Raw genomic sequence first — 7,090 nt, forward strand, 5'->3', positions numbered from 1 at the left:
CCAGACCTTGCCCCCAACTCCCTACAACGTGCACTGCTCCCACCTGAAGAGAAAGACAGATCGCCCTTTCCTCAGACCGGGCGGTCCTGCCCTTTTGCTGTGAGGCCTGCATTGATTCTCCGCTGGCTCTGGCCCAGTGGCCTCCATGAATGGGGCTTCTGTCTCACACGTGGCAGGCCTGAGAGGCCCGCCACAGAGCCGGTCGGCCACCGCAGGCTGCTGGGCCCTGCATCCATGGCTGCCAAAGGAGAGGGGGTGGGTGCCAAGGCCATGGGCTTCTGCCGTGGGCAGCAGTGTGGAGGCCTCCGGGTTCCAGAGGAAATGGAATTTTCGGGCACAGCACAGGCGGTGAGGGTACACCTCCCGCGCCCGAGACCCCAGCGCTGCTTGGGCATGGGTGTGCCTCGGGCTGGGCTGGCTCCTGGTTCCTCTGCTTGCCCTCCGCGTCTCTACTTTCTCTCTGTAAAATGGGGTAGGGGGCAGACCGGATGTTCTGTGGCTGTCCTGACCCCATACATAGGAGCATGGGTGTTCTAGGCACTGCCTGGGTGAAGCCATGTCACAGGTCCCCCCTAGACTTCTTGGCCAACGGTCCGGGGTCTCTGATGTGCCTAAGCTGCACGCGTTCTCTCGGTCGGAGGGGCACCTGGGGGTCAGGATAGCATGAGGTGGAAAATGGGCTGGGCTCGATGAGGGGACTGCTGGGTGGGGCCAAAGGGGCGTGTGGTGGAGTAAGGGGCAAATAAGTGGATGTCTAGCCCCAGTTCCCAGAGCCCACCACCCTCAGAGGGCTGCCAGAAGTCCCTGCTCCAACCGGGGTGTCCCTGCAGCCGCATCCCCGGGTTCTGCTGTGGGAGCCAGGGTTGGGGGGAGCAGGCAGGCGGGGGCTGGCAAAAAGGACTGATCTCACCGCCGGCTCAGCTCTTCAGGGCCAGGGTTGAGGAAGCTTTTCCTACAGCCCTGTCCAGAGTTGACTTAGGTTTGGAAGCGATCTTAAGAAATGAGTTAATTGTGGGCAAGGCTTGGGTGGAGGGGAGAAGGGAAGCAGTGGAGGAGGGGCAGGGGCCTGCAAAGGCCATCAGGCAGGAGTCTCCATCCTGGGGCAATGGGGCAAAGTGTGAGACCCAGAGGGGTGCAGGGCCGGTCAAGGTGGGGAGGAGACCTGGCAACTGGGTCTTCACTGGGCTCCTCGAGGAGCTGCCACAACAGCTAACAGTCCCGTAGGAGCCACAAGGGGTCCTCTGCCATATCCAGGGCACCTCCGCTGTCCAGGGCTCTGGTTTCTGACCTGAATTTGGACCCTGCCACGTACAGACCAGAGACAGGGACCATCTGGGGAGTCAGCAAATGCCTCTGGAGTCAGGGATGAGGCCACCATCTCCTTGTGCATCCTGTGGGTGACATAGGATGGTGGTGGGCCAGTGTTCTGCCTGGGGGCAGCTGCCGAAGCTGGGACAGGGTAACACTGGGACACGGCAGACTTGACGTATGCCGCTGAGACTAAGTGAAACTTGCCCCAGGATCCTGCAAGAGAGAGTACAATCGACCCCCCATTTTACAGAGAAGGAACAGAGAAGGAATGGGGCTCACCCAAGTCGACACCAGAGACCAGGCCTCCTGCCTCCTGGTCCAGGCATCGCCTGAGAAACAGGGTAGGTCCCTGCCCGAGGTGAGCCTAGCACCTGGGGTCTGGACACTGGACAGTGATGAGAACCCCGGCTCCTCCCCTCCCCCTGCCTGGGGATGGATTCTGGAATCCTGGCCCCCTACCCATTTCCCCTGTTTGCGCTGCTCCCCAGGCGCTGACTAAACATCCTGCCATCTGGTTCCCATTAGCTGGGCTGGGGGTGGGGGAAAGCCTGCTCCCAGGTTTCTCTGGCACAGCCAGCCCGGAGGAGGGAGGGACTCTGCTCCTACCCACCTAGGCAGGAAGGGGTGAGGCCTGGGGTCCTCTTGGTTCCCAGCTCCTGTGGAGGCCTAGCCTCCCTGCCCTTCTTCCTGGTTGGGAGCCTGGTGGCTGACCCGAGTGGGCCTCTGGGGAGTGGTACTCCTGCCACCCACTCAGTCCAGTCCCAGGGCACCCGGCCATTGTGCGGACCTTGAAGGAGCAGAGCCAGCCTCAGGGGCTCAGCAGAGCCAGAGGCTCCCAGCAAGTTTCTGCCTTGCCCTCCCCCCGCCCAAGAGCTCACTGATGGACTTGTGCTGAGACAGGCAGGCCCCAAGCCAACAGTAATCCTGAGCCCGGTGTCTGGAGCAGAGGGTGGGAGGGCTGTTGGGATTTTCCAGGAACCAGGGATGCAGCCTGAGGGTTGCTGGAAAGAGCTTTGGGCTCCCAGTTCTGCCATGGACGGACTGGCCATGTGACGTCAGGAACAAGCTTCCCTCCTCAGTGCCCCAGTCTACTCATCTCAGTATGGTGGAAACAGGCTCCTTAGACAGTTCTAGAATCTGAGAGCCAGAAGGGGCCTAGAGAAGCTGGATTACATGATCAAGGTCGCTTCTAGTTGTACAATCCTAGGATTCTAAGGTCAAGGAAGGAAGTCCTGTCCCTTTTCCTCCTTCCCCTTCCCTTCCATGTAGCCCACTCTTCACACACATGCACACACTCATGCACACACATACCCTCTGCAAGGTGGGACTCAGATTGGTAGCCTGGAGGATGCCAAAGCAATGGTGTTTGTCCCTCAAGGCTGTCATCAACGAGGATTGGAGAGTGGATTCTTTGCTCACTGACAGGGAATCAGGTGAGGACTGTGAGAAAGTGACATTTGGGCAGAGGCGTGAGTGAAGAGGCCATGGCCATGCAAAAAGCTGCAGAAAGAGCCCTCTGAAAAAGAGGGATGGCTAGTGCAAAGGCCCCAGGTGGGAAAGGGTTGGGCCCAATTTGAGCATTGGCAATGACAGCAATGTGGTGGCGCAGGCTGAGTGAGCCGTGGGAGGGTGTCTGTCGGGGTGGGCCGGCTTGCCTTTGTCCTTGAAAGAATCAGGGAGCCACCTTGGACTGCTAAGCAGAGGAGTCACAGGACCCGGCCCCCTCAGGCTGTGGGGTGGAGCACGAACAGATGTACTGGGGACATAAGGGTAAGGAGGTGGGAGCCAGCGTGCATCAGCTGAGCCCGCCAGGGGTCAGGTGATAGTGGCTGGCCCAGGGTAGAGGCTGGGTTTCAAGGAGGAGTGGGTGGGGTCAGGAGCATGTGGGCCTCAGGGTCAAGGTCTGGGGGCTGTGCCTGCTCTCCTGCTCTCTACAGGAGCACCTACCACGTGCCTGTCCTTTTCCCAGGGCCCAGGGCAGCCAGAGACACAGCCTTGGGGTGACCCCGAGAGAAAGGGAACAGGCCCATTCTTGAGCTTTCCACATGTTGTCTGAATAAAAACAACAGCAGTGTGTGGCACATGGGTGGGATTCTCTGGGGACATGCTCCCGCAGCTATCTTACATGTCAGTAACAATAGGGGGCCTTTCCCCCTTAAAGCTTGGAGAAGAAAAAAGTCCCACTTTCCATGCCCTCTTCCTGTTGCCCGCTACTCTTCCCTGGAGGAAACCCATCTTATTTTAATGCCACTGAAACCTCAGAGGATCTGGTCCCAATTAAATGACTTTTCTTGCAGATGCTTTGGTGAGCACTAAATGCTTGAGACCTGGCGATCCTGCGCTAGAGAGCCTGCTAGGGGGTGGGGGCGGAGAAAAAAAGCAGGGAAGGGGAACACAGGACCCCAAATGGGACAAGGTTGGCTGCGGATGGTGTAGAGGGTGCCAGTGGAGGGGGACTGCAGAGGGTGGCACGCAGCAGGGACCGGCCCATAGGGAGCAGGGTCGTGGTCGGGATGGGGGCAGAGTAGTTTCCCACCCTCCTTGCCCGTGTGAAACTCGAGTTCATTCCCGCCCATATCGTGGCTTCGCTGGACTCCCTGTGAAAGCGGCCCTGCCCCGCCCCCTCGGGTGGGCTTCGAGGATCTTGGCAGGGAACTGAGGTTGGGCAGAAGCTGGAGCTCAGGCCCGGTCGGGGAGCTCAGGCAAGACAAGAAGGCGAGGCGGGCGCCCCCTCCCCCGGCCGGCCCTCCGAGCGGGCATGTTCGTGTTCCTGTCCTGGCGCCCTCGCCTCCCGCTCCAGACGCATGTGACTCAGCCCCGCCGGCCTTGCCAAGCCGTCTAGACCCGAGCATCTCCCCGCGGAGGGGGCGATCCCGCCCGCCGCCGTTTCCTTTGCCGCCGCCTGGGCGGCTGCGCCCCGCGCACGTGCAGCTGCGCGCGCCCCCGCCCGCCACCTCCCGCGAGCCGCGTGCACGCGCAGCCGCTCGCCCACCCCCTCGCCCCCACCCCCGTCCTCGCCTGGCCCAGTGCATCCACTGCAAACAGGCAGTGCGAGGGCAGAAGCGGGAAACCCAAAGGTCCCCAGGGCCCCAGACCATCCCTCCCATTTTGGGGGCCCGGGGCAGGAGGACAAAGATGGACCGCTGGGTCACTGCCTCCCTGCCAGCCAGACTCTGTCCACACCCCCTACAACTGCCTCTGGCCTCAAACCAAGAGTCGCCCTGGGTCGCAGGCCCTGCCCTCTTGCAGGAGCCTGTGGCCTGGGGGACAGGGCGGGGCAGGTGATGGTAGCACCTCTAGGCCCACAGGAGGCGATGGTGATGGCGATGGTGGTACCATGCCGACTGCGCTGGCTGCCGGATGTGCTCTTGGAGGAGCTAGTGGCCTGGGGGCAGGACGGGGCAGATGAGGCCCCTCAACTGCAGGAGGTGAAGGTGGGGCTCTAAAGCAGGAGGCCCAGCATAGGGACTAGAAGTGACAGGAAGAGGAAGCCAAGGTCCCAAGGTAGCCTCTCCATTCTCATATGCCAGTAGACTCCAAAGATGAACACAGAGGCCTAGGAGGAGAACGTTCTAGAGTCGAGTCTTCAGGCAGCTCCCAGGTTGACAGTGTGGTCCCTGCAGAGCTAGGGCCACAAGCCGCGGGACTCCCCCAAGCTTACAGCCACTTCCTTGTCTCATTTGCAAGACCCCCACCCCTGCTTTCATGTTCTCCACCTCTTCCCCCATCTGCGAGGATAGGGCTGGGTTTCTGGTGGGCTCCTGGTTGGCGCAGATGGCGTGGGCTGCCTGCAAGGCCTGGGTACTGAGCCTGCATGCCAGGATGCGGGGTGGATGGGTGACCAACAGCTCAGCCTGGCAGCTTAGCAGCAGAGAGGTCCCAGGAAGAGAGGGAAGAGATGAGGAGAAGGAAGAAGGAGAGGAGAACAGGAGGGGGAGGGAGAGGAGGGGAGGTAGAGGCAGCCCCCTGGCTTTGCCTTGCCTGCGGAGAGCCTCACACTCAGACCGTCCTGAGCCTGACCTCATTACTCTGTCACATTTCTCCCTCAAACCCAATGCCAGGGCTCGCCACTTTCTTCTCCCATGGGTGTGATCAGTTTCTCATCTTAGACCCGAACTCTCCCCAGAACATCTCACATGCACACACACACACACACACACACACACACACACACACACACACACACACACACACTTGCCTTGTCTTCAACAGCTTGCCTTTGGTACTCTCCACCCTTACTAAGGAACTTTAGTTCCTTAGGTGATGGAGGACACTTCAGTCCCTCAAAGGCTCCTCCCCAGGTTCCCTGGTTCAGGACCAGGAGTCGAAGTGGCCCCGTAGAGCAAGGCCTTCTAGGGCTTTAGCTCCGACAGCATTCCAGGACCTAGGCGCCTCCAGGTGGGGTGGCTCCCCCTCAGGTCTAACTCCGGCCCCTGCCAGAAGCAGACCTGCCTCTGCAGAGAGGGAAGTCCTTGGACTTTGGCTTCTTTTGATTCGTGGTGTCTTTGGGGGATGGGTTGGGGGGCCTGGTTGATTCCCGCTGCACCCTGGGGTCTGCCCTAAAAGTCACATGAAGAGCAGGGCCCAGATGCTCTGAGGACTTTTCAATACCCTCCACAGGTCAGGGAGGCTGCCCGCTTGGTGAGCTCAACTGCTTGGCCATACATCTCTGGGCCCACCACACAAACTGAGAGGCCTCAAATGCCACCAGCATCTGCCAGCCCATCTCTGGCACAGCGGGGCCAGTGCCTGTCAACCAGTCTCATTTTCCAACCTGTTTTCCAAGCACTGACACAGCTGAGGCCCTGCTGGGACGCATGGCCAACTTTCCTCCATGACCAGGACTCCCCAGCTTCCCTGCCACATCCACAGCTTTCCCCCAACATCCTTCCTCCAGGTCAATGGGTCCTTCAGCCACATTTTTGCCCCCTGACCCACCCAGGCCTCCCTCACAGAACCCGGGGTCTGTGGGCTGGAATGCCCCTTAGAGATGTGTCCCCTCCCTCCCCCATGGTAGGACTCAACCCTCCACATACCCGCCCACCCACCTCCCTGGGCTTGGAGACCTCCTAGGACCGGGAGCTCCCTCCCTCTCCTGGCAGCCACCTGGTGTTCAGACAGTGCTTTCTGGGAGGAGTGCTTTCTTGCATTGAGCTTGAGTCTACATTTCTAGAAGCTTCTACCTCTGGGTCCCTTCTTTCCCCATTCCTGAGAGGCCCAGCAGCCTCTCTGTTCCCTCCCCAGCCTCCAGCTTTTCCAGAGGAAGATGCCTGGGAGGTGCTATGATTCCGGTGGCGGGCGGTGGGTGGCTGGTGGTGGGGTGGTGTGGGCAGGAAAGCTGCAGCCTGCTGCTGAGTCTTCAGTGACCATCTCCATGGACTGAGGGCTGGCCAACAGGCTCTCCATGCAGGGGGATGGTCTCCATAACCTCTCAAGATGGTCTTCGCCTCTCAAGGCCCTGCCAGTTCCTTGGGGTCCCGTAGACTGAACTGCTGAGGTTAGGGAGGCCTGTTTAGCACACTGGTTCCATGGAGCTGGGTGGAGGAGGGAGATTTTGTTCCAGAGTACACAGGAGCTGGTTTCTTCCCAGTCCTCAGGAGCAGAGGATATGGGGAGGGTTGGGGGAGGCTGCCACACTGCCGTGGTTTCTTTCTCCAAATTCCCCAGTCCTAGGAAAGATCCACAGAAAAACCCACAAGAATTTGAATGTCTGAGCTGGGGCTGTGATTGAAATGAAATTTTCTAAAAAGAAAGAAAGAAAAACAAAAACAAAAAAGAG

The sequence above is a fragment of the Macaca nemestrina genome, chromosome X (genome assembly GCF_043159975.1).
Source record: "Macaca nemestrina isolate mMacNem1 chromosome X, mMacNem.hap1, whole genome shotgun sequence".
Classification (NCBI taxonomy): domain Eukaryota; kingdom Metazoa; phylum Chordata; class Mammalia; order Primates; family Cercopithecidae; genus Macaca; species Macaca nemestrina.